General features: G+C 36.8%; 2 pseudogenes; both read left to right on the top strand.

The window, feature by feature from the left end:
* The window catches only part of LOC142630916 (TMV resistance protein N-like), a 56,718-nt pseudogene extending 30,334 nt beyond the window's left edge, over positions 1 to 26,384 (top strand).
* On the top strand, positions 13,744 to 17,851 carry LOC142633100 (TMV resistance protein N-like; annotated as a pseudogene).
* Positions 26,385 to 27,108: the final 724 nt, after the last annotated feature.

Consider the following 27,108-nt stretch of genomic DNA (forward strand, 5'->3'; position numbering starts at 1 on the left):
CCCCTCCCTTGTCGGATAGGGAAGGCCGTCGTGCCAATCCCCTGATATGATTAGGAAGTCATTTTTCAGACCCTTGTTGGATTTGGGGAGGCATTGAATTAACCTAACCTCTGGATATCTAGATTTTAGATAATATCCACCTTGTTTCTTTAAGTAATGAAGGTTATACCCAGTTCACATCGTGATGGGTGAGTCCTAGGTTCATCTTTTCATTCAAGGCATCTATGGAACCCAGAATCCTAAACATGTTTGGGGCGCATTGGGTAGGGGCTAATCTAAATGCCCTAAGATAATCCCTGGTAACGGCCCCCATTGGGATTTTCATCCCTCCTTCTATGAATGCTATCATTGGGATTACTACCTCTCCCATTTCCTTTTTCTCATACCACTCCCCTTCCGAACAGTATTTGATAGATACCGTTGGTGGAATTCTGTACCTAGCCTTAAATTGTTCTATTTTTTCGTTTGAATCTACTAGCGATGCAAATCTGCCCATGTTTAAGAGCGAGGTATGGGCATGAGGGAAGGAATAAGAAATTATATGAGCTGAGGAAAAGTAAACACCGGAGAGAGAAAAAGAGAAATAATGAAAGATGGAGTTTGGGAAACTAACTTTAAGAATGACAGAGTCACCTCGGCCTAGTTCTTGGTAAAATGTAAGGGCGTGTGTAGATTGCAAAAAATTGGCAGAGACGCTGAATGAGTGTTGTAATGTGTGAAATGGTTTGAATTGTTGGTTTTTATACCAGTGGAAATCGTAATGGCATGAAACTTCCCACCTATGTCTCTATGTCATCCTCAACTGTTGGATACGCATCATGTTGCTAGGTGTGGGGGACAGAAAGACATCAGAATTTAATTTGAGGACGCTTCGCATACCGATACGTCAGGAATGTGCTAGGGGTAGTTCAAGAGTCATCATCCCTGTCAGCGAAGATGTATGGTGTACACAAGCTAAACAGTGATAGGTGTCGAGATCCTCCTTTCCTCCCGAAGTAACGAAATGAGAATTTTGAGTGGCTATTGTAGGGTCATTGGGCCCGGAATATATGTGGGGTGACCCACGAGTATTCTTCGGGCTAGAAGCCCAGTTCGAGGACACTAAATAGTCTGAGAGTGTATGAATGTTAACTCATAAGAAAATACTAGGTAAAGAAGAGATAATGTCTGAATAAATATGTCCAAGGAAGATTGTGTCCTCGGCTATGTGAAGCCGAGGTAGGAGAAGGGTTGGTTAATATCCACATGCTATGTTCTAGAAATTCCTATAGGTTAGGGTAGACACGGTACACGTGGAGGATAAGAAGAAGGGCGGTGGAATATCTAAGATAAAGCTGTTACCACCGCCCCCGCATTGAATGCTCTGAAACTGATATTCTGGTCGCATTAATGGGGAAGTGAGACCGGAGCATCATGGTGGAACTTGGCTCCTATCTCCACAGACTTTAGGGGAGGTGGATGAGACAAGTATCTAAACGAGCAATCTAACCGTGACATGGAGGATGAAGAGGAAGGAAATGAGGGAGTATAAAAGAAAGAGGGGACCTTAAGCAAAGGGGGAGAAAGAAAAGGACACGGTAGACCTCACGATCCATACTTGTAATCTATCTTGGGAAGCAGTAATATAAGTTATCCTCGGCTTATGTTCGAGAAGAAGATTTCTTTCGTATTCATATAAACAGTTCTTCATGTGTGCCACTGTGATCAAGCCCATCATTCTTTGTTACCTAAACATCATTAGAACCTAGATTTCAAACCCACTCTCTCTACAAATTTCATTGTAAAAAGACCTCTTAGGCCCATCCCCTTCTAATTGTGGGTCCAGGCTCGAATTGTGTCCTTACACATAATATGTAAGAAATAGATTTATTTATACTCATTAAATAATATAAAATTTATCACATTATACATATAAATTTATATTATTATAATGTAAAAATTACAATAGTGTACGTATAGAATGTATAATGAGGACAAGAAACAATAGAATGTATCAACTTGATCAGGCCACATTGAAAAAGAAAAAAAGAAAAAAAAAAAAAGAGAAGAGAACCTGAACGTTGGTGTGCTGTGAAGGTAAGGATGAGAAGAGGCAAAAGTGATAAGGATGAGAATAGAAAGTCATTAGGTCATGAATGAGGGGTAGGTGAGGGTATTTGTGTAAAAGTGCTTTCATAGCACTTTTCTCTCCACATTTTCCTCCCGATTTGGGAGGATTAAAAAAGTGGGCCTAGGGGAGAAAACTTTCTCCCCTGTTTTCCACCCTATTTTTCTCTTCCTATTTTCCATCCCCCTGTTTTCACCCCAACTAAACAAATCTTTAATTTGGATCTTTTGTGTTAGTGTTATTGAAGATCTTTCAATTAAGCCCTCTTTAAGAATGTTTGAGAGTTCAAAATCTTGTCGTGCTTATCTTGAATGTTCCTGTAAAGTACTTCTACACTGCCAATGGAGTAATCATCGTAACACAATTTGGGGACCAAAAGTGGGATGATGATGAAATTGCTCGTGTTGTGTCTCTGGCCTTTCCTGATCATGAAGCAAACAAATTAAATTCACATAAACAATCCTTATTCATAAATTTGTAAGGGGTGTGATACCAGATTGTGCAGATAAACTGTTAAATACATTCTGGTTGAATAATTGACATGTTAACTAAAACTCTTATCTTGTAGCAGATGGTTTTTTTAATTTTTTTTTTTAATTTTTAAATTTGACTTAGATTGTAACTTTTTTTCATTTCACTTTTATGAGATATTGAGATAATAATAGTAAACTAATTATATGGATAACCTATAATAGGGCACTGTCCCCATTTGTGAATTTTTGTAACAATTTAGTCTATATAAATAGATCAAGGACATCTTATAAAGAGGGAACAGAACTAAATTTATAAATTAAAAATTCTTCTTTTTATCAAAAAATGCTACTTTTTTTTTATTTTATTTTTTATTTTTAGTTTACACATACTAGACTTTAATAATAATATATAATTATGATTCAAATATAAGTAAAGAAGTAAACCATTTTATACTCCACTACTTTAAACAGAAGTTGGATTCTATCTACCATTCTAGTTTGCTGATTTATTTGAATGATTAAATCCATAAAATATCTTGTTATCAAGTGTGAAAGACCTTGATGGGTGTGTGCAGCCTCATCATGGATAGTAGTTTGAGGATGTATTTGAACGAATTGGTCATCGAGTGTGAAAATGAAGAACTTTGGGCACTGCGTGATGGAATAAATATGTAAATTGAATTAAATCTCCCAGCTCTGGAAATAGAGTTGGATGTTGGATGCTAAGCTTGTAGTGGACCTGCTGATGAAAGCTGATGGGAACTTGAACCGCAATGATGTTATTGTCACAAGAAAATTCCGAGGTTCAAAATCTCACATTGCTTTAGAGAAGCTAACAAGTGTATTGATGCGCTTGTTAAAAGAGGAACTTTACTTTCTCGAGATTTTGTTATTTTTTATTCCCCCTAGCAGATTTCTTTTTGTTGCTTAGGCTAGACTCTGCTGGGACCTTGTATGAGCATGTTTGCTCTTCTGTTTCTGTTGTTTAGTCGATGAAGTTTCCTTTCCTACCAAAGAAAAAAGTGTGGAAACGAATGAATTACGTGAAACTTGATGGGCTGCTGCCACATCTTAGTTTAGCCCACAGCACAGGTAGATGAATTACATGAAACTGAAAATTTATGGAAACAAGAAGTTTTTCTAAGGGAATAGAGATCTTTTTCAACTTTGGAGCATGGCAAGAAATATTACCTTCAGGTTGAAATTCTCTAAAACTAAGTACAATAGTCTGAAATTTCAAATGGTGAATGCCTTATTATGTGATTTTTGTAACCTATAATTATGTGTGGACATTAATTAATCTGATTTAATGCCAAATCCCTAAATCCTGTTGCTAATTGTAAGGGTCATGTACCCACTCTTAAAGAAAAATGTTTGAGGGTTGGTGAAGAAATTCTTAATAACAATAATGTATTGATGAAGCAAGAATGAGAAACAAATATCAGCAACAGTTGAAGAAAGATTGTAATAAAAAATCTTGAAGAGAGAAAGTTCGAGAAAGTGAGGGAAAGAAAGAGAGAGAATTGAGAGAGTAAATTTGTATTAACAAACTGATATCTCTTGCATAATTACAAATGAGCTTCATGCTCTGTTTTTATAGTACACATTATGCGGATCTAAACCCAGAAAATCAGGGATTACAGTTCAGCAACTCTAACTGAATTTCGCGCCTTGCCAACGACTCTTTGAACTTAGCAATACGGCACCGTTTCACACACTCATAACTTCAAGTTCAGTCATTTAACTAAACGATGCGTTTTGTCAACAACCACCTTTAATGAAACGGTGCGTTGATGCGTTTACTATTGCAATGGCAAAACATTGTCGCTTTGATTGTCCTTTATCTTCAACCTCTGCTTCTTCTTCCTCAGAGGTCTAAGACTACTACCATCTTCAACAGTTGGTACTTGGTACTGTTCATGATGGTGATGACTAATGATATTTTGGAATACATATATAAGAAAAAAAAAAAATTGACAAGCATATGATCTTTATCATATGCTTGTCAGAGGATAGAAGTTGGTCATGCTTGGCTCCTCGGACCACATGCCTTGTATAAATTGATATTTTATTAAGTGTTGAACAGAACCTTAGTTATGTCTGGTCCTCGGATCATTAACTTTGGGAAACTAACACTTCAGTTCATTATTCTAAATATCAAACTGAAACTTGGTCATACCTGGCTCCTCGGACCACATGCATTATATAAATTGATATTCTATTAAGTGTTGAACAGAACCTTAGTTATGTCTGGTCATCGGATCATCTACTTTGGGAAAATTAACACTTCAATTCTTTTTTCTAAGTATCAAACTGAAATTTGGTCATGTCTGGTTCCTCGGACCACATGCCTTGTATAAATTGATATTTTATTAAATATTGGTTAGAATCTTAATTATGTCTGATCCTCGGACAATCTATTCTTGGATCAACCTGTATCTAACGTGGATTTAGGCACAATTTTGCCATTCTAAATCACATATCTTGAAGACTCCCAAAATAGTGATGAATAGATAGAAGTTCATGAGCATCACTTAAAGCATTTGCAAGTATATTAAACATATTTGTTGTCTGGATCATGCCTGATTACTTCATTAGAATTATTAACTGATATGAAAAGTGAAATGGGTTATCGTTCTATTGTGACATATAGACTTTTCAATTACAAGATGGTTTTTATAGATTTGGTTGACTGGAATTCATCAAAAAAGAATTATCATTTATGCAGAGGATAAATTTAGGCGTATGTCATTGTCTTATATAATAAGCATCAGAGGTGATAAAAACAAATATAATAATAATAATAATAATAATAATAATAATAATAATAATAATAATAATAATAAGTCTCAAACGCATAAAAGGAACAAGTTGATATCTTCATTGATTTAAAGTTCTTACAAAGTACAACTTGCTTGCAAATGCACCAAATAAAAAGAAAAGAAAGAGCTGAAGGGACGAGGGTCAATCAAGGCTTCAGTTTTAACTTCAGGTTGCCCTTAGGGTCTTTTGGAAGCTGGATTGGAGTCGAGAAGTCAGAAGCAATCCCTTTGCCTTTCGAATCTTCCTTTATGGTTATTGGAATTGTTGCCAAGACAAGTTCCAGTGTCTCGTTAGACCCCTTTTCCTTGGAAGATTCTTTAGAAGAATTAGGAGGCTGGGTATCATCATGTGCCACTCCTTCTAATGGTTCAATATGTTCTTTAGTGGCCTCAGATTGCGCAACCTCCTTGGGCTAACCTTCAATGGAGGCAGAGCCTTCGGCTGTGTTACCTTGTTTGACATCTGTTCCTTGGATGACAACATTATCCTTGGTACTGGGTGGGGCAGAGGTTAGAATGGCTGGAGGGTAGTAAACATTTTCTGTCCTCCAGAGGGCAGAGAAGGCATCAATCCCAGCTCAGGTAAGTGCCTCATTCCACACTTGGAGGAAGTAATGCCTACACACCTCCGAGACTTGTGATCTAAAGTTTTCTGTAGTCTCCGCTACTCCGACCTCGTACCCTTCTTGCTCTGCTTGGTCTTTTGCTTTTTTAGCCTCCTCTTTGGCTCTTACAACTTCTTCCTTAGCTTTGTTGGCCTCCTCCTTAGCTTTCTCAGAGTCCTTTAGGTTTTTCTTTAAGGCCTCTATTTGTTTCTTCGCCGTTGCGTTTTCCTTGTCAGCCTGGCGAAGTTGCAAACATTGGGTCTCAGCCTGTTTCTCGGTCGTTTTTAACTCTGCATCAGCACTCTTCCATTCATTTTCTATCTTGGTCAATTGGGAAGTGACCTCTTGCAGCTTTTTGTCCGTTATCTCAAGGGTTTTTTGGGTGTTGCTACGCCTTGCCTCCTCATTCTTCAGGGTTTTGTAGGTGATAATGACGATCTCTTCAACCCTATGGGCAGATTGAACAGCCTATACACAGTATTACAGTGAGGCAAAAAAAAAAAAGTATAGTCAAAACAAAAATTTAAATGTAACAGAAAAAGAAATAAACAACGGTTAAATGGGATTCTTACCATGGCGAGCTCCTTCTTTAATGTCATAAAGACATTTTGATCCCTCATCTGCCTGAGCTCAAACATGTCCTCGGGCAATAAGAGAGCTTGCTCCAGCGCGTCTGCTACGCAGGCAACTGTTCCTGCGTCAAAATTCCTGATGGATGCATCGGCGGTAACCGGCGGTAACCGCATGATCATCCATGGTCATTGGGGGAGCCCAAATTGGGGCAGATACAGGTGCATGAGTCTCGGTCCGTCTTTCTGACCTCGTCTGCATTGTAAGAGCCTGTTTTCCTCCTTTTTCGGGCTCCACATCCTTGGGAAGGAGGTCTTTCCCTCCCTCAATCACATCATTCCCCTTATGCTGATCCCTCTTTCTCTTGTAATCAGCTTGGTTGACGCGTTGGGGTTGGGTAGGTGGACGAGGAGGGAGTTTGACCTGAGAAGATTTCTCTAGGCCTTTATCCTTTGTCTGGGGAAGTTTGGTTTGAGCTACCTTCTGGAGCTCTTGATTCCCCACCTAGGCTTCCATTACATCTTTAAGGCTCTGCTTGGGCTTGCGCTGAATTCCCATTGTGTCAGGGTTGTGGGCGTCTTCTTGTGGATGACTTGGAAAGGATGTGCTAAGGTCACCAGTTTAACCCTCAAGAGAAAAAGGTTGGTTGAAGACTTCAAATTTGTCCTCGAAATTTGAAACTTCAACAATCTCTTCTTCTTCCTTTATGTTGGGTTAAGAAGAGGTTGCTTCATCGGTTATGTGTTGAGTTAGAAGAGGGATGAGGGGAATACCGTTTGGTATGAGTTGTATGGGTTGCGTGACGAGGGTGCCTTGAGGAATGGGGGCGCCCTCAGGTAAGAGAAAGCCCTCGGCAGCAACACTTATCCGATGTATACGTGGATCTTTCGCTCTGATTACACACTTCGGTGCCTAAGAAGCTGAGGATCAAATGCGCCGCTCGGAGTTGGTTATCTATGTGTACGAATACTTCGGCCTTCAATATTTCGTCTAATTTTTCGTGATTAACAAGGTCGAAGTGACGAGTGACTGCATGTGGGTCTACAAAATCATCGAGAAAAACAAGGTTAAGTCAAGTAAATGGTTTTTTTATATAAACCTAAGTTTAAAAGATAAAACGGTCATGAGGAGTTTATTTGAAGCTAGAACTTCACCTGGTTCCCCTTCTCTCGTCGGATAGGGGACGCCATCGTGCCATTCTCCCGACACGATCAAAAAATATTTTTTCAAACCATTATTGGAGTTGGGGAGACATTGGATCGGCCTAACTTCAAGAAACCTAGATTTTAGGTAATATCCTTGCCCCTTTAATTTGTGAAGATTATAAATCCAGTTCACATCATGATGGGTAAGTCCTAGACCCATCTTTCGTTTAGTGCATCTATGGAACCCAAAATCCTAAACATATTTAGGGCGCACTAGGTGGGAGATAATTTAAAGGCCCTAAGGTAGTCCTTCATAACTGTCCCCATTGGGATTTTCATCCCTCCTTCTATGAAGGCAATCATCGGGATTACTACCTCTCCCTCTCACATTTTCAAGTGTCATTCCCCTTCGTTACAGTATGTAAGGGACACCCCTGGTGGAATCCTATACTTAGCCTTAAATTGTTATATCTTCTCATCAGAATCTACTAAAGAGACGAATCTACCCATCTTAGGTGAGGGTCAAAAGTGTTGACGAATAGATAAAAGGAAGGAGAGCCGATGTGAAAGAAATATAGAAAAGAGAAGAATATGTAAAAAGGTAATGAGTGAGGAAGTTTAGGAAGACTTACTTTAAGAAGAAACGACCACCTCAGACTAAATCTTGGGAACTGTGAGGGAACGTGTAGATCGAGAAAATTCGCAGGTTTGTTGTATGGATTGTAGAAGTGAGGAGGATGGTTTGAATTGTTGATATTTATATCAGCAAGAATTATGAAGCGGGAAAGTTCCCGCCTATGTTCCTATGTAATCCTCGACCATTGAATATGCATCATGTGGTTGAAAATGGGGGACAAGAAGCCGTTAGAATTTAATTAGGGGATGCTCCGCATACTGAAACGTCGGGAACATGCAGTGGGCAGTTCAAGGGATGTCATCATTGTTAGGGAAGAGGTGTGGCAAGTACAGATTAACGGGGACAGATGTCGAGATCCTCTTTCCTCCCGAGGTAGCAGAAATGAGAATCTCAAAGGGCTATTGTAGGGTCAATGGGCCCAAGAATATGTGTTGGGTTGGCCCAAGAGTATTTGTTGGGGCTAAAGGCCCAATCTGAGGACATTGAATGACAATGGGCCCAAGCTAAGAAGAAGGACAATGAAAATATCTAAGATAAAGCTGTTACTACTGCCACCGCATTGAATGCACTGCAACTGCTTCTCTAGCCGCATTAATAGAGAAGTGATGCCTGAGCATTAGAGTTCAGCCTTATAGCTGCCTTCAAAGACTTCAGGGGAGGTGAATGGGACAGGTATGAAAAATCAGAAATCTAATTCATACGTGGAAGAGAGTGAGAAGAAGGTGGATGATATAAAAGGGAAGGGGGACGCTCAGAAGGAGAGGGGAGAAAAAAACATAGAAAACATATTGTACACATCATCATCCATAGTTGTAATCTATCTTTGAAAGGGATAATACAATTCATCCTCGGCTTGTATCCGAGGACAAAACAGTTCCTTGTGTGAGACGCTGTAATCAAGCCTATCCTTTTTGTTATCTAACATCACTAGAACCCAGATTTCAAGCTCACTCTCTACAAATTTCATTGTATTGGGCTTTTTGGGCCTATCCCCTTCTCATTGTTGGGTTTGGGTGCAAATTGTGACCTTACACTAGTAATAGTATTTCTAACAATTATAGAAAAAAAAAATGCTTGAACTGGATCTCTTTGGAGTGACTTCAATTTCTTGATACCCTTTGTTAGTATTTTATTGTGATAAGTGGATAATTTAGACAGACAATTCCACAGACAGTGGACAGTCACGCATTGAAACATTCAAATTAAAAAGTTATTACAAAGCTAAAAGGATAATATAAAACATAAAAGGACAATGACAAGAAAATTTGTATTATTATACTCAAGTAACTTATTTACTTCTAGGCTTCATAATTAGATGAAGATTTAAAAAGAGGGGATATATTTTGGTTGGGTTCGTGGCACTACCCAATCTCAAAACTAATGCTGATCGAAATTTATTCCATGGTGATTGGTGAATTTCAGTGATAGAGATATCATTTCTAGGGAAGGAGGTGTCATTTGTATCAAATTGTTTTTTCTTCTTCCTTACTCTGTTTTCCTTTTAACTTTTTTTTTCTTCAGTTTTAATTGATACCTAATCTTGGAAACGCTTTTATACGGTTAATTCCTTACAGTTTTGGTGAGAAAATGCATAATCTATACTCAAAATTACATTTTACGCGCTAAACTTTCAGAATGTACGGTTAGTACCCTAAACTATAACACATGTTATACTTTACACCCATCATCTATTTTGCTATTATCTTGGATGGAAAATCAAAGTTATAGCTTTTGGCCTTGAGTCTCTATCAACTCATTAGTGTTGAACTATCAGCCTTTAAAAGAATAAAATTGTGCCATTAACATAAATTATAGCTTTTGGTGCAGTGGCAAGCGCTTGGTTCTAACAATTGGTAATAGCTGCACAAAGTGACAGCTCCACTAGATATGCAATTGATGTGGTCGCATAAGGTCCCAATTAGAAAAAGGCTCCAAATTTTAATTTTCTTAAGTTCAAATATTAGCCAATAAATAAAATAATATTTTTTTATCAAATAAAAAACAAGAAAAAAAGAGAGAGAGAAATGCTACATTCATAATGTTTTTTACAGCAAATCTTAAGTAGCATGTTGTTATAGACTGTTATTGATAGTAAAAAAATAATTTTAGTGGTAGGTTTAAATTATAACCAATAATAACTTAACACCTATGATTTGTTGTGAAAATTATTGTAAAAGTAGCACTTCTAAAAAAAAATAAAACGCAAAAAAATTCACAACATTTTTTCATAATAGTTGAGTTGGCAAACTTACTACCATCAATCCATCACATCAACAAATGTGAAAAGCTTTGTCAAATTTTTGTGTTTATAGACTTTCTAAAAGAAAAATATATGTGGCTCATGTTCATTACTAAAAATTTTTTATTTAAAACAAGATAATAGAGTTTAAGTATTATTCAACTTTTTTTTAAATAGATAAAGGGTCTTAATTTCAATTTTCTCCTTAAGCTTCTAAATACATGAAGTCCCCTTAGTTGCGCATGTACAGGTGTTGATAACCAATGCCAAATGAGTTAAGTATAAAAATTTCCAATAAATTTCTTCACCTAGACGAAATTACACACAGAAAATAGTAGGCAAGTTCAATGTTTTAATTAAAGAATAATCAGGTTGTCAGGTTGATGAAGGACTTTGCTCCCAGCTGTCATTGTAGTCTCTCTCATGATTATATTCCTTTATTTTATTTTATATAGTTGAATTGTGTCATTGTTTTCCCACTTGCACCCTTGTTTGTTTAAACGAGGATGTGAATTCTTGCAGCAGGTAGCTCTATCAGTCTCTGTCTCTCTCTCTTTGATTACAATGCCCATTCTTTTTTATTTTTTTTTTAACAAGCATTTACATAATATGCACTAAATCTGGCTTTGAAATGAATTAACAAATTGGAATCAGAAGTTGGCTTTAGCAAAAATGGCCAAAACTTACGTGGTTTGTTTTGTTTTTTGCTTTGTCATGTCGCTGCCGTTGATGGCTTACCAGTCATATGGTTATCGGGTCAATTGTGTTTTGGTTTAGTTTGCCGTTTATTTTTTTTTTTAGGAGTAATGGTGAATTGTGTTTATCATGTGAGGTTAATTTGGCTGGGCGCCAGGGGGTCATTTTCGGTAATTTGTTATTAATGGGAATTCGTGGGACTTAACAAAAAGGAATATTCCATTAATAAAAAGATACCGTTAATTTAACAGATAAAGTAACATATATTAAGAGGACTTCATCATTTTGATATGGGAAATGATATATTTATTACATTTTTACAATATTTTTATAACAAATTCTAAGTGGTATGTTGTTACTGGTTGTTATTGTTAGGACAAAAAAGTAATTTTCATGTTAAGTTTAAATTTGAACCAATAACAATTAATCACCTGTGATTTGTTGTGAAAATATTGTGGAAGTAGCATTTTTTTTTTTTGATAAAAGAGAAAAATCGTTTGTCTTCTAGTGGACTAAAGAGTCACTGAGGAAACTTCGTACAACTTTCCTAAACTCACTATCATGAACAGAAACTGGTCCACACTTCATTTAAAGTTAGGCTGCGTTTGGTTCGACAGAAAATAAGTTTCAAAAAACGTTTTACGCGTTTACGTGTGTTTGACAACAACTGAAATCTTGGTCAAACAGAAAATCACTAACATTGATCGTAAAATACTCCCTCCCCAGACTGAAAATCATTTCCGTTTCTATTTTACCTTCAAATAGAGTTTTCCGTTGGAAAACAGAGAAGGAGAGGGAGAGAGCAACGACCCACACCAGAAAAGAGAGAGAGAGAGAGCTAGAGGGAGATTGCCGAATCGATCAAATCACGCCGGTGAAGTCAAGATCGTCGTCCTCAACCCAAAGGCCCGCCGTCGAGCTCGCTTCGGGCGAGATCAACGAGCGATCTCACGCCGGCGAGATCAGTGACCCACCGATCTCTCTCTTCCTCCTCCCTGTCTCACCTCCCTCTCTCAGTTTGACCAAATGATTTGGCCATGGTGTTGTTTTGATTTTTGTTTGTTTAGAAGTTGATGGATTGTAATTTTCTATTATAAAATTTGTTTGGAATGTGAGAAAATGGTTGAAAAAATGTGAGAAATCAGTAAAAAATTTGCATTTTCAGAATGTTACCAAACACTTGAAAATATTTTCTGAAGTATTTTTTAAAATGCCACCAAACACCTAAAAATATTTTCCTTTCCCGAAAATATTTTCATCTGAAATTATTTTACACTTGAAAAATATTTTACACCCAAACAAATGCAGCTTTAGTCACCATTACTTTCCACAGCTTCTCTATATCATACACTCTGTGTCACACTTGACTCTCTGATTTATTTTCTCTTTTCTCAAGCTGAGCACACACATAAAGGTTTTTTTTTTTTTTTTTTTTTGCGCGACCAATCGTTTAAGCCTCATCGACCTTGACAATGTGATTCACACCCTCAAGGTTCTCTCTTCTCTTATGCAATGTTTTCTTTGTCTGAATTCAGGATTCTCTGTTTTTCTTTATATATTAAAATTTATATTTAATTTGAATGATGAGAAAGTAGAGGGAAAGGGGAGGAACATAAAATTTGTTTATCAGGTTTTTTTTGTGTGTTTTCTTATTGTTTTATATCTGAATTTCTCCTCTTGTAGTGATCGTCAAATAAATAAATTAAATTTTCGTTTAATACTACGGACGAAACCAGAAATCTAGTTTATGGGGGCCAAGGCATAAGCCAAAAAAAGAAAAGAAAAAAGAAGCTTAAATGAAGACTAAATAAACTATGAAAAATAGAATTAATATACAATCAATATTAACAAGATTTTAATTATAAAAAAAATACAAGTTATTTGCTTTCTAAATTGAATTTGATGTTCTTTTAAATAATGAAATATTCTATGATTTGATTTTGCAATAATTTTCCTTTCAATGTAGAAAGTCAATAGCCTTTTAGAAAAAAAATATCTTCCTTTTTATTTCAAAGCCTAATATTGACAATATTTATTATTGAAAATGTTCGTGTAGTAGTTGTAGTAAAAGTAAAAAGAGAAAATATAGCACATAGCACTAATTAGTTACCAGGAACATACTCTCTCTTCTCTTATCTTTTCTTAATGGTGGAGTAAATCGCATGCATATAGGCTATAGCACTAATTAGGTTCATCCATGCACCACGCCTAAAGAAACCAAAAAAGCAAAGTCAAGAGTAAATGTATTTAAGAAGTTAGTCGTAGTAAGGGTAAAAGTATACTGGAGCGTTGTTTCATAGTAAGAAACAATACTTTTTTTTGTTTGGTATAAATTAAAATGAGGAAGTTACTTATAGAGAAAGGGTTGATTTTTTAATTGAAGACTTAATTTTTTATTTTTGCTTTTTATAATCTTTATTGTAGTTCAAGATTTGGCAATATATTTCAAATGGCTTCCTCCTCATCATTTTCTTCCTCAACATCAAATTAGAAATACAATGTCTTTCTTAGTTTTAGAGGTGAGGAAACTCGCAATACTTTTACGGATCATCTATATGATGCTTTGAAAAAGAAGGGCATTATTATCTTTAGAGACAAGGAAAAACTTGAGACGGGAAAGTCTATTTCATCAGAGCTCTTTAAAGCAATAGAAGATTCGAGGATTGCATTGGTCATTCTCTCAAAAAACTATGCATCTTTTACATGGTGCTTGGTTGAACTTGGAAAGATCGTTGACTGCATGAAAGAGAAGGGAATGACAGTTTTGCCAGTTTTTTATGATGTGGATCCATTTGATGTACGAAAACAATTAAAAACTTTTGAAATAACTTTTGTTGCACATGAAGAAAGATTTAAGGAAAATATGGAGAAGGTTGAAATGTGGAAAACTGCTTTGACAGAAGTGGCTAATCTTAAAGGGTGGCATTTAGTGAATAGGTAATCCCATTTGACATATTTCTTTCTTTAAATATTCAACTCTTCTTATCTTTAATCTTGTTTGGTGGCTTAAGCAAACCTACATGCATCTTCATGATTCTTTCAATTTTTCCTTTAGCCAATTAATTTTTAATTTTTTTTTTATCCAATTGAAAGAATGGAACACTGGATTTCTACTTATTTTCTTTGTGTGGCTTATTTATTGGTGGTTTAAACTCACCACATAAAGTTCTCTCTCCATTGCAGGCTTGAGTCAAAAATCATTCAAAACATTGTGGAAGACATATGGCATAAATTGAGTTATGCATTCTCTGAATGTAATGAAGGCAAAGTTGGAATAATTTTTCGAGGAGAGAAATTGGTGTCACTTTTGTCTATAGGGTCAAATGATGTTTGCATTATAGGGCTTTGGGGGATGGGTGGAATTGGGAAAACAACTCTTGCTAGAGTTGTTTTTCGCATGGTTTCTGAGAAGTTTGAAAGTTGTTGTTTTCTATCCAATGTTAGGGAAGAATCTGAAAAAAGTGGTTTAGTTCCACTCCAACAACTACTTATTCTTAAACTTTTGGATGAAAGCATGAATATACACGATGTTGATGAAGGAGTTTTCACAATCAAGAATAGGTTACGTCATAAAAGAATTCTTCTCGTTCTTGATGATGTAAATCAATTAGAGCAATTAGACAACTTAGTTGGAATCACATTTGGTTTGGGTTAGGTAGTAGAATAATCATAACAACAAGGGATAGGCATTTACTACAATTAGCAGATGACATATATGATGTTGAGGGATTGGATGATAATGAAGCTCTTTATCTTTTGAGTTTGAAAGCTTTTAAAACAGATCATCCTCCCAAAGATTTTCTAGAGTTGTCCAAAGATGTTGTGCATTATGCCAAAGGACTTCCTTTAGCTATTGAAACTTTGGGTTCCTTTTTGTTCAATAGAGGGGTCGATATATGGAAAAGTACATTAAATAGGCTTAAAGAATTTCCTGAAAGTGCAATTCTTCAAAAGCTTAAAATAGGTTTTGATGGACTACAAGAAACAGAGCAAAAAATATTCTTATATATTGCATGTTTTTTTAATCACGAGGAAAAAGATAGTGTAGTAAAAACACTAGATCATCTTGGCCTTTACCCTGATGTTGGATTAAGGGTTCTTGTTGATAAATCTCTCATAAAAATGAATGACTTGGAAGTGTGTATGCATGGTTTGCTACAAGAAATGTGCCAAGAAATAGTTCGTGAAGAATGCCGTGAAGATCCTGGAAAGCGTAGCATGCTATGGTCGTTTGAGGACATTAATAATGTACTAAATAACAATATGGTAAGAGGTTATTTAGAAAGTTTTTGCATATATTCTATCATATTATTCAAACTAGTTCAACTTATAGTAGCATTGGCAATCATACATTTTGCAATTAAGTAATCCCTTTTGCTCATGATTATTAGGGAACAGAAGCAATTCAAGGCATGGCCTTAAAGTTGCTTGAATTGAAAGAGGCAAATTGGAATCCTGAATCCTTTTCAAAGATGCGTCATCTAAAATTGCTTATAATTGATAACGTTCACCTTTTACATGATCCCAAACATCTACCAGATAGTTTAAGAGTTTTTATTTGGAATGGGTACCCTTCAAAATCTTTGCCATCAAGTCTCCATCTAAAGGTAATATAGCCACCCTTAAAAAATTATATTTTTATTTTGCATTCAACGGTAAGGTTTTATAAATGCTAATTGCTTTATGTTTCTTTTTGGGGCTTTTAACAGACTTTTGAGAGATTGAAATCACTCCAATTGATCAAGTTTCAAAAAATTATTGAAACCCCTGACTTTCACAAACTCCCAATTCTTGAGAAATTGGTTCTTGAAGATTGTTTAAATTTACCTAGGGTGCACCCATCTATTGGAGTTCATAAAAAGTTAATTCATCTTTGTATAAAAGGCTGTAGAAACCTCAGAAGTCTTCCAACCAAGCTTGAAATGGAGTCTCTTGAGACTCTTATTCTTTCTGGATGCTCAAAAATTAAAAAGATTCCAGAATTGGGAGAAAACATGCGGCGTGTATTGAAACTTTACTTAGATGGAATTGCTATTACTAAACTACCCACATCAATTGGGCATTTGACCGGCCTTTCTTTATTGAATATAAAAGATTGCAAAAGTCTCACGTGTCTACCAAGCACCCTTTTTAATTTGAAGTTGCTTAAAAAAATGAATATTTCTGGATGCTCAAAACTTGAGGGACTGCCTGAGATATTGGGGAATGCTGAAAGTGTAGAGGAGTTAGATGTGAGTGGAACTACTATAAAAGAGATGCCTTCTTCCAATGGTCTCTTAAAAAATCTTTTGCTATCTCTTCGTGGATGTAAATCTAGATCTTGGTATGATCTCCTCCCTTTTCATTCAAGGCCAAAAAGTCCAAATTCCTTGGGATTGTCCTCTCTATCGGGTTTGTGTTCTTTGACCAACTTGAATCTAAATGACTGCAATCTTAGGGCAATCCCAAATGATATTGGTTGCTTATTCTCTTTAGAAGCAATAGATCTGAACGGAAATAGTTTTGTTTGCCTTCCTGACAGCATTAGTAGACTATGTAAGTTGAGAAGATTGGATTTGGATAATTGCATGAGTCTTCGATCATTGCCAAAGCTTCCAGTAAGTATCGTATATGTTTGGGGATATGGTTGTGCCTCACTGGAAATGGTACCAGATCTACTAAAACCTAATTCTTTATGTGAGGTAGAGCTTTATCTCTCAAATTGCAGTAAACTGGCTGACAATCAAGGTTTCATTGACATGTTTTTTGCAGTAATAAGAAAGCAACTTCAAGTGTGTGTGTGTGTTACAAACAGCCTGCTTTGTATGTTTTAGGGACTCTCTCTTCACAGTAGCATTGACAAGCCTGATTTCAATTGGAGATATGACATGGTTATTCCTGGAAGTGGAATTCCGAAGTGGTTCAGGCATCAAAGTATGGGGGCTGAAGTGAATATAAAAGAACCTTCTTCTCATTTGTTTACTAATGAGTGGATGGGGATTGCTGTTTGCGTTGTATATTGTTCTTTTCCACCTCACCAAATCCAGGGACGCTGTTCACTGTCCTGTCAGTTGATAGTGAATGGAAATAAATTGAATGCTACTCCAATTGTACCACATGTTGGTTCATCAGATCATATGTGGCTACTTTATTTGCATAATCAATACTGTCAAGAATCGGAGAAGGACATAAAACTACTGAAGAAATGTGAAGCAAATGAATTCAGCCAGGTTGGCATTAAAATTAAAAACTATCCAAACACGGAGGTCAAGAAATGCGGGTTCCGTATGGTATACAAGAAAGACATAGAAGATCTAAACCAAACTATGGCTCAGAGTAGCAACATCAGCATCATTCCTTATGAAGACTTGGGTGTTCTCCATCATAATTCGGACATTTCAATGGTGGTAGGAGAAGGTTACATAGCAAAGCGAACTCGTGACGATTTTGATGGGGTTGGACCTAGTGGAGAAGGAGGCTCTAATGATATGCCAAACCCAAAAAGGATTGAAAGGCTCCCAGAATTTAAAACCCATGGTAACTCTGATCGTGCAGAGTCAAGTGAGTAGGAATGTGCTGAGGAGTTTAGCGATTGAAGGGTTCAAATACTTTGTAAGTCAATGAATCAAAATTAATTACTATATTTTCTATTGATTACCAGTATATCATTGTCTTTTTTTAATCTTTAGTTTTGTCAGTTGCTACACAATCTTTTTTCCTTGAAGGTACTCATTTAATGCAAAGACAAAGATTTTAAAACAGTGTTATAAATAAACAATGATTATGGTATTTTTGGTTTAGTTTTTTGTGTTGGTTGCCCTCTTGATGTTGGATTATTGGACTTGTTCATGAGGAGAAACTCTCATCACCAAAAGACAGGAAGACAAGTGCAGTCCATTGTATGCTTCTGATTTTCGCTTGCTCTAATAGATTACACGGTAAAATCTGAACTTTTGTTGCCTATAAATAGTTCATTATTTAAAAAAATTTCAAAATGCAAAAACAATATATGCATGCCACTGAAAACATTATAATCGGAATTAATTGTTATGTCATTACAGATTATATATGTGAAGTCATGTATAAATCACAATCAAAATGATTAGTCTAGCTAGATGAAGCATCCATCAAGCTTTGTCGTTGAACGTTTTGGTTGTGTATTGAGTAACCTTTAACCAAAGAAAAAGCTCCTTTTTCCGATAAAGAGACCGGCCGATTTTTCTATGGTCTTCATGTGGCCATTGTTGTCTGCAAACATCTGGGTCGGCTGGTACTATGTCTGGGAAGATTCCTTGATTGAGAGATTCTGCCATTGTGAGGGAATAGTGACAAGATATCCAAGACACATCCACATGTGTATGAAGAGTACCATCAGCATTAGTCACCCAATGTATATCTGGAGGGTGGAGGATTCCTTCTGCTTGAACATTATTTTTGGAATTTAGTTTGGCTACTATGCATGCAGAAGTAATTTTTCTACCAAAACAGGGGTGATCTATCTTGGGATACTTGAACCATTGGCCATCATGAGCATCATTTTTCAAAATTTCAGACCAGAATTTGTGAAAATATTTATTTTCACGAGGGAAAATGTATGAGTAAAATTCTAGTTATAAATGGAGGCACAAGTAGTACTTATTGAGTAAGTACCACATGTAGAGATAGTGTACCACAGTCCAATTTGTTAGCCAAAAGCAAATGGAGTTTTCCATGGTTGCTCAATGTCTGGGAAAATGGCAAGGAAATGACGTTGGTGTTCTTTGAGGTAATCATGGAGGACTCTAATGATTCTTTTGGATCTGGCTTAAAGGGTCAAAGTCTTTATTTGGTCTTTTATTTCTGGAGGAAGTGTTTCTATCATCTTAAGGATATCATTAGGGGCTGTAGTAGAAGGGCCTGAGGATGAGGATGGATCTGTTATTGGATATACACATAAAGGTGGAGGAATTATTGTGGTATGAAGGACTGGAGGCTTTCTAGAAAGGTAATCAGTGATAAGGTTATCTGTGCCTTTGATGTGTTTGACTTGGAAAGACCATTGTGAAAACCAATTGGACCATCTGAGTAACTGAGGATGTGAGAGCATTTTTCTTTTGAATTGGAGCATTTTAGGAAAAGAGGACATGAGAATCTTCATCAGGCGGCCCAACCAATCTAGTCCAACACTCATTTCTTCATCAAAAAACAAAATGGTGAAGTTGAAGTTAGATTTTTAGCAGCCACACCAAAAAAAGAAGAAGTAACAGTCTTTCCAACTCAGATGGCTATGATCCAGCCCGTCTCATATGAAGGTCTTGAAGGCCTTCAAATCAAAGCATTTCGAGAAGATGGAAAACCTTGCTATGAAGGAAAATCATCCTTTAGCCATATATGGTGGGATGCTTGTGACTGTACTGATTGTCAAGAAGAAGAAGTCGTTGAAGAAAAGCAGAAAATACGAAAGAAAAAGTCTTTCCAGCAGCTTCTTAAAGAAAGACATGAAGCAGGAGATCCAAAAGTTGACCTCCTTGGAGAACCCTCTGGAAAGTTTGATTACTATGTCCTCTATCCCAGAACTAGAAAGCAAAAAACTCCATCCATTTCCCTATGTAGAGAAAGTCATGATCAAAACCAACAAAACCAGAAACCACTACTAATTCCATATTACCAGAAAGTCCTCCCCCAAATACCAAAATGTCAACCCAAGTGTCCCAGTCAAACCCATACACAAAAGACCTTACCCTGTTATACGTTTGACCATGCTTCACCCTCCTATTCACAAAATTTTCCTCATCTTGAAAGTTTTGACCATCCACAAGCTAATGTCAAACACGTTTGGAAAATCAAAAACCCTGTTGGAACCAATCTAGATGGAACCAAAAAACAAGTCTCCTTAGCTGAAGTAGCTCTAAATTGGCAGGCAGAAAATGTTGTTGCACAAAACCAGGTCCTTTCAAAGATTCTTGTTAATCAACAAAAGATGACTGAAGCAGTAACTCATACATTCTCATCTTCAAATTCTCTTATTGAAGATTTGAAGGAAAAAATACAGTCAGTTGAACAAGAATTGGAAACAATTGCCTCTACAGTAAAAGATTTTTCTGTCTCCTTTCCCCTCATTGGGCAAAAAGAAAAAAGAAAGAAAACAATTGTTGATGCAACTCCAGTCTATGGAGAATTCACAAAAGATGGCTATCCAAACTCTTCCAATGCAAGTCTACATGTCTTATCAACCTCGTCAATCATTGTATAAAGATATGTCCATACCTTTAACCTCACCATTCTCCCCTTACCAAAACCTCCAACCACTAACCATGACGCATCCTGCTCATAATCCTTTTAAACCAAGTGGAAATTTTCCATGCATACTAAGCCCAACACCACTCCAACTAGAACCTCAAACCAAACCACAAAATGAATCTCCTCTCATCAAAAAGGACAAAGAGCCATTATACCAACCACCAGATCCAACTATTGGTGCTTCTTCGAGACCCCCAGATATGAACATATTGGCCATAAACTCTGATCCCCCAAACCCGATTTCATCATTTCTTAAAACTTTAACTCTTCAAGAATCAACCGAACCTTTTGTTCTCCCAGTCATTGATGACATCGATCTAGACTTGTCTGGCCTTAAATTAGACGAAGTATTTATGACAGATCCAAAGGTAGAAGAAGAAGAAGAAGAAGAAGATGTCCTTCATCCTAAACAACGTTCACCACCACCACCAATATTTCCTCCACCACCTTTCATCCCTGATCACCACACAAGATTAACCTACTCATCAACCACAGATTCAAAGCACTTGTTTACCATTGATAACAGTCCTCCTCCAAAATGGCATGATGAGATTTTTAACATGTATTCATGGTGTACAGCTGAACTCCAAACCCCAAATAATACTGTTGCACAGATTATTGCCAAGTTTGTCGCAAGATTTACAGGAAGATTGAGACAATGGTGGATTAATCTTGGAGAATATAGGCAAAGACAAGCAGCACAGTGCAACACTCTAGAAGATTTTTTCACAATCATTCATAATGAATTCCTTGGTTCACTGGCCAATTACACTGAAGTAGCAAGAGAAGAATTCTTACTGATGAAATGTTGCTCTTTTGAAAGAAAAGATCTGGAAAAACATTTTGACCGAATGTCAAGCAGGTACTACTCCTTTAATGGAGTGGATGATGTCAATTCTAAGCACACTTTCCTTAACTCTTTCCCAGAACCATTAGGTGATGAAACCCTCCGCATGATGAACCTCCAAAAAATCACCCTGCAACAAGCCTCCTTAGGAGAAATTTATCAGCATGTGCTCATTATTCTTGAAAAACTCTGCAATCAAAGAAAATTTCTTTCAGAAATTGACAAGGTCCATAGCAAGCTTAAAGACAATTGCAAATAGAAAGATTTGCAGATTAAGTGCTATGACAAAAATTGTGCTTGTCCAACCAAGAAAAGAGATCATTTCAAAAAGTACAATTGGAAGAAGAAACATCCTCAACAGAAGAAGAAGTTTTTCAAAAAAAAGAAATGGAAGTTCCTCAGAAGAAAGCAGTTCAGAGGAAAAACTTCAAAAGTTTGTTTTGTATGTAAAAGGCCCGGTCATTTTGCCAAAAATTGTCCAAAAAGAGAAAAAGCAGCAAAGCTTTTAGAGCAAGCCCAAATTCATGCAGATGACACCCCATTTTCAGATGTTGAATCACTCTTCTCACTGGATGATGATTACTCTCCCCAAGCCTTGGCAGTCATGGCTTATTCTACCTCAGAAGATGAGTCAGACAATACTGATGATTCAGACCCAGAAATCCAAACCATATCCATATTGCAGCCTCTTATAGCCCCACTAACTGGCCCCACACCAATAGCTCAGGTTCACATTCTCCTTGATAATTATTCCAGACCTATTCCGGTAGTAGCCTTGTTTGATACAAGAGTAGCAACAACAATTCTCCATCCTAAGATATTACCCGAAAATTTTTGGTTACCCCATCATCAGATGTTCAGAGCAGCCAAAGGAGAAGCATTTCTGATTACCTAGAAAAATAAGCCCATTCGCATTAGAATTTTTCCAACCCTTACCATTAGACACCAAGTCCTTGGATTCCCACTCACAGGCATAGACCTTCTCATAGGATTTGTTCTCCTTCATCAGATACCTAGTCTCCAATGGTCATCAAAAGGACTTTTGCATAAACAACACCTTATCACTTGGACCTAGGTACCTCATTTGTTCTCAATAAATCCCTTTGACTCTTTGAGATACCAGATTATCAATGAATGTTGTGCGACCACTCACTCTGAATTCCTCCTTAAAAATCCAAATCCTTTGTGGAGAAATCCATCTTTTTTCATAACTCTTCCGTTCAAAAAGAATGAAGACGTTAACCCCACAAAAGCTAGTCATAGAGGAATGAACCCAGAACATTTGTCCTTGGCTAAGCAGGAGTTATCCACCCTTCTTTCAGAAAACCTCATTGAACCCACAACTTCTCCATGAGCGTGTGAAGCTTTCTATGTTAATAAGCATGCTGAACAAGTCCGAGGAAAGCTTAGATTGATAATTAATTACCAAGATCTTAATCATTTCCTTGTCGATGACAAGTTCCCTTTGCCAAACAAAAGTGCCATTTTCCAACATCTTTCCCATGCCAAAGTGTTTTCAAAGTTTGATTTCAAAGCATGATTCTGGCAATTAGGAATCCATCCAGAAGAAAGATACAAGACAGCATTTTGCATCCCAGACCACCATTATCAATGGACTGTAATGCCTTTTGGTCTTAAAAATGCTCCATCTCAATTCCAAAAAGCAATGGTAACGCTGTTCCAACCGCTTTTGTCAAATGCATTGATCTATGTAGATAATATTCTCCTATTCTCAAAAGATGCAGCATCCCATGAACAATTGCTTACTGAATTCTACAATTTAGTAAAAACTCAAGGGATAATGCTTTCAGAAAAGAAAATGGTTATAGGAGTATCTTCTATTGACTTCTTGGGCGTAAACATTTCAGATGGAAAGTACACTTTGCAGCCTCACATAGCAGTTTCTCTTAGTGAATTTCCAGATACGCTCACTAGCACCAAACAGATCCAGCAGTTTCTTGGAATTGTTAACTACATGTCAGATTTCATCCCAAAAATCTCCAGACACAGGGATTGTTTGTCTAAATTGTTGAAAAAATCTCCCTCAGAATGGAATCCAGTTCATACAAAAGCAGTCCAACAATTGAAAAAATTAGCAAGAAAACTTCCCCCTTTGCAGATTCCGGGAACAAGTAAACGAGTTCTACAGACAGATGCAAGTGATGAGTATTGGGCAGCAGCTCTCTTTGAAGAAATTGATGGTAAAAGAAATATTTTTGAATATAAATGTGGTGCATTCAAGCCTTCAGAGCTTCATTACCATTCTACTTTCAAAGAAATTCTGGCAATCAAACATGGAATTGAAAAGTTCTAGTTTCACCTCCTTGGCCACAACTTTCTTGTAGAAATGGACATGTCCTCTTTTCCTAAAATGCTCCAATTCAAAAGAAAAATGCTCCCACATCCTCAGTTACTCAGATGGTCCAATTGGTTTTCACAATGGTCTTTCCAAGTCAAACACATCAAAGGCACAGATAACCTTATCACTGATTACCTTTCTAGAAAGCCTCCAGTCCTTCATACCACAATAATTCCTCCACCTTTATGTGTATACCCAATAACAGATCCATCCTCATCCTCATCCTCAGGCCCTTCTACTGCAGCCCCTAATGATAGCCTTAAGATGATAGAAACACTTCTTCCAGAAATAAAAGACCAAATAAAGACATTGACCCTTCAAGCCAGATCCAAAAGAATCATTAGAGTCCTCCATGATTACCTCAAAGAACACCAACGTCATTTCCTTGCCATTTTCCCAGACATTGAGCAACCGTAGAAAACTCCATTTGCATTTTGGCTAACAAATTGGACTGTGGTACACTACCTCTACATGTGGTACTTACTCAATGAAAACTACTTGTGCCTCCATTTCAAACCAAAATTTTACTCATACATTTTCCCTCGTGAAAATAAATATTTTCACAAATTCTAATCTGAAATTTTGAAAATGATGCTCATGATGGCCAATGGTTCAAGTACCCCAAGATAGATCACCCCCGTTTTGGTAGCAAAATTACTTCTGCATGCATAGTAGCCAAACTAAATTCCAAAAATAATGTTCAAGTAGAAGGAATCCTCCACCCTCCAGATATACATTGGGTGACTAATACTGATGGTATTCTTCACACACATGTGGACGTGTCTTGGATATCTTGTCACTATTCCCTCACAATGGCAGAATCTCTCAATCAGGGAATCTTCCCAGACATAGTACCAGCCGACCCAGATGTTTGCAGACAGCAATGGCCACATGAAGACCATTGGAAGATGCCTAATCCTTTATTTGGCTATGATGACACTTATTATCATAATCATGATCTAGATGCAGATGTTGATGAAGAATGGTTTCAAGGTAGAGATGGGTGGGATGACTAAAGATAGATAAATGGATATATATAAATATATGTTGTAAAAAATAAAAAATAATAAAAAAATAAAAAGGTGTCAGCAGCCACTTTGTTGACTTTTCCACCAAGCCAATTATGTGACCTTCCTTCCTTTCCCTACAATTATTTTGCCGTATCTCTTGCTTTAAGATCACAACTACCACTATTACGTGATGATCTTCTCATTTTTCCACAACATAATTTTCTCTTGTCAGCAGCATATCCGGAAGCGAATATCTACTGCATTGGCATCCTTACATCCAGAAGACAATTGTCACTCCAGTTCTAGGACCCCCACTTTCTTGGACAAATGTCAAGAACAAGTCGGCCCTTACAACTCAAAGATTATCTTCTGAATGTAAATTTTTTGTAAATTATTGCCTATAAATAGGCTTTTTGTGTCCTTAGTTCGGCAGAGTTAGAGAGAGTTAGCAAGAAAAAGAAAACATTATGTAATATTTCCCAGTTTATGTCTTCCAGTCCTGTAAGAAGCTTGTTCAATCTAATAATATCCCTCAGTTTATTGTATCTTGTTCTATGTTCTATTTCATGCTTTCATGTTATTTTCTATAGTATCTTAGTAATATATGCCATCAATAATCTTCCATAATCTTCTTACACTCCCATTGTCAGTTTGTCCTTGTCTTATACTAGTGTCCTCCTCTTTTACTCCTATAATGGAGGGTGAAGCATGGTCAAACATATAACAAGGTAAGGTCTTTTGTGTATGGGTTATATTGGTGGTGGTGGTGAAAGTTGTTTGGGTTGACATTTTGGTATTTGGGGGAGGACTTTCAATCTTTGAAAGGACCTGGAATGTTAAACTGGTCAAACTTGCTCTTTGAAGCAGTGGTTGGCTCAATGGATGGAGGATCCAAAATTTTAAAAACAGGAATATTTGATGTTCTCTAGATTGATGTTTAAGGGTACAAAACAGTTTCTTAAGAAGTGCAAATGCTTTTTTTTGCAGGTATGCAGAAGTCTCTAATACACAACAGGCAGATCAGAGTAACTACAGGAAAGTACCAAGGCAAGAGAGAGTCCAGTTGTGGAGGGCTGTAGGTGTGGCTGACTATTGAGGGACACTAACAGGGATGGAGGGTGGTTTTGGTTATGTAACTACGTCATGCACTTGCAGGCTGTTGTTCTTCCATATGCAACCAAATGGCATGCAGCTAGATCAGATGCCCAGCTATATAACTTGGCTTTTGCAGACTTGTTTCGATAATTTCTAGAGTGGAGAACCTCTTTTGAGAAAGAAGGTTCCCTGGAACCTTTCTATGCTGATTGAAGACCTCAAGTACATAAAATTTGGAGAATGCTGGTAGTTATATATGCTGTTCAAGTCACTGCAGATGTTGGGGCCTTGGCTACTCTTGTTTCAAATTAAGTCTTATAAACATTTTTTTACTCTACTACTAGCCAAATCTTATGACATTTTTGTATCAAAAAATGAAGAAGTTATCGACTTATCTTTACACCTTTATGGACTAATTTATGCCTTTGTCACATGTCTCCATGCAATCATTAAAAAGTGACAAATCCTTTTCCACTAAAATTTATTAGTTAGGTTTTTCTTTTCTTTTATTTTTTTTTCCTCTCTTGTCGACTTCTTTTCAGACATTTAGGAGTCTAGTAGAACATATATAATGTCAAGTTTGAATGGAAATGGGTGCTATTACTTGAATTTTCTCATCAGCCTGTAATATTAATAGCATTGCTCTTTAATTATGCATGTCTTTACCAAATGACTTATGTGCTTTTGACATGCGTATAAAGTCTGTTTCTAACTCTCTGGCTTATTTGGTAGAAACCAAGGGGGCAGGTCTGTTATTGATCTACTAACACAACCTTAAGTGAGGTGAGCTTTGGAACCGGTTGTGTAAGTTAAAATTACCTTCTAAGATGATCTTCTTTGTTTGATGCTTGAGATTTTTGTGAGTGTTTGGCTATATTTTTAACATTAGATTAGCTAAGACTAGTTTAGCCAGTCTGATGCAAATGCAAACTCCAGTGCTATTGTAGTACCTCATACTCAATATAATTGCTTTAAGCGCTTTTCTGCCACAAAGAAAGTAACTCTTGCTATCTATATTACTTTTCTCTATTATCCAATTTCAACTACTCATTATTTTAATTTTATTGGCTAAGAGAAAATACAACAGCAGCAGCCAACAGATGACTCATTGACATGAGTACTAGACTCGCCTACACCAAGAACCCAAGTTCAAGCACGGACCTATTAAGACGCTACACATATTCCAAGTTTCCAACCACACAAAAAACCCCCAACACCTGGATTTAAATCCCCCTTCCCCCATTT

Source organism: Castanea sativa, chromosome 4 (genome assembly GCF_040712315.1).
Source record: "Castanea sativa cultivar Marrone di Chiusa Pesio chromosome 4, ASM4071231v1".
Taxonomy (NCBI): Eukaryota; Viridiplantae; Streptophyta; class Magnoliopsida; order Fagales; family Fagaceae; genus Castanea; species Castanea sativa.